Source organism: Melospiza melodia, chromosome 1 (genome assembly GCF_035770615.1).
Source record: "Melospiza melodia melodia isolate bMelMel2 chromosome 1, bMelMel2.pri, whole genome shotgun sequence".
In the NCBI taxonomy this organism is placed as follows: domain Eukaryota; kingdom Metazoa; phylum Chordata; class Aves; order Passeriformes; family Passerellidae; genus Melospiza; species Melospiza melodia.
Window position 1 is genome coordinate 22,270,696 of NC_086194.1, and position 1,795 is coordinate 22,272,490.

Sequence of the window (1,795 nt, forward strand, 5' to 3'; positions counted from 1 at the left end):
TAAGGGAGAATTATTCTCGCGTTTCAGGGAACGGACATCGTGGGGACTCCTTGACACCTCGGCCTCTTGCTTAGTCCAGGAGAACATGTTGTAACGTGAAAGGAAGGATTCTGCCTTGTAATCCTCTCGTTGTTAAAAGAGCGAGGAGAGAGTAGAAATTTAAGAAGGGAACAAAAAATGTCGTAGAGAATGAAATTAAGGTTTACTCAGAAAATGAGCACGTAAAGGAGGAGAGAGGGGCTGACGGCGGTACGGGCAGGGAGGGAGGGAAAACGCCCCGGCTGCCTCCCCGGAGAGCCCCCGCCCTCACCCGCAGCTGTCAGTGAGGGCAAGTTTTCGGCGGGGGCTCTCTCTCGCAGCCCCGGAGCGGTGCGGTACCGGGGCGGCCCTACGGGGCGGGGGCGACTGCGGAATCCCTGCGGCGCTGCCCGGGCTCCGGGGCTTCCCCTCCGCTCTCGCCCCGCTCCCTCACGCCCTGGCAAACGACTACATTTCCCAGCACTTCCTTCTTCAAGCGGGCTCTGCGGGGAGCCTCGCCGGCTCTCGCCATCTCCTCCGCTGGCAGGGGGCTCGGCGCGGCGGCGGGGCGGAGCTCGGCAGCCCCGGCCCCGCGGCAGCCGCGGCCCCGCAGCCCCCCCGCCCGTGCAGGCGCGGAGCCGGCGGCGCTCGGCGGCGAGCGGGGCGGCGGGCAGCGCCATGCGGGCTGCCGCCTGCCTCCTCTGCCTGGCGCTCGGCGCCCTGACAGCGGCCGCAGGTGAGTGGCGGTGGCGGTGGCGGGGCAGCGCCGCCGCGCTTGGGGCGGGGGCGGCGGGGAGGGGGGGACGCTGCGCCGAGGCTGCTGCGGAGCCCCGGGAAACGGAGCCCCCGCTGCAGCCTGCGCGCCGGGGGCGAGGGCGCAGCCGGGTGACAGTGCCTCTCTCCTGCGCAGGAGGCGCCGGGCCGGCCACGGCGGCAGCGGGGCGGCAGCGGGGCGAGAGCCCCTTCGCGGAGCGAGAGAGCATCAGGCCGCTGCGGCTGGTCTCCGGCGAGGGCGGCGGCGGGGCGCGGTGGCCGGCGCTGAGCACGCGGGTGCGGAGCGAGGCGGCGCGGGCTCAGGTAAGCGCCGGGCGGGGGCAGAGGGGCCGCGCAGCGGGGCCGGCAGAGCGGAGCTCCCGCAGCCTCCGCCACGGGGCTCGCAGCGCCGGGGATAACGCTCGGGGCAGAGCGATGCTCGCTCGGCTTCCCGCAGGAGCGCGGGGAATGCCCGTCCTGGGCAAGGGCGCTCGAATTGGTTAAGGTGGTCCCCGTGCCTGTCAGTGCCCTCTCCCGGGCGGGCACGGCCCGCTGCCTGCGGCCGCCGGGGCACCCGAAATGAAAGTTGCGGTGCCTTTGCGACAGCGGGGCTTGGAACGCTGCGGCTTCATTTCGGCTCGTGGCTGAAGCGTGGGCAGGGTGGGTTTGTGTTCTGGGGACTCGGATGTGTTTTTAAAAATAGAAACTGTGCATCGGAAGGAAATTGCTTGAAATGTAACATGTGAGCTAAGCACAGGATTTAACGTACATATTGCCTGCTACCCAACCCGGGGTGTATTTTCAAATTCCATAGAATCGTAGAATCATTGAGGTTGGGAGAGACCTCTAAGATCATCGAGTCCAACCATTAATCTGGCTCTATATGTGTTAAAAAACATATTTTGATCATATGGAGCCCAATCCCTATAACTTTTAACAACTTTATTTTGTATTAAAATACTGTGATTTTCATCTTGACCACTTTTGTTTGAGGTGGTACATGGCTGTTACATCTGAAGGAAAG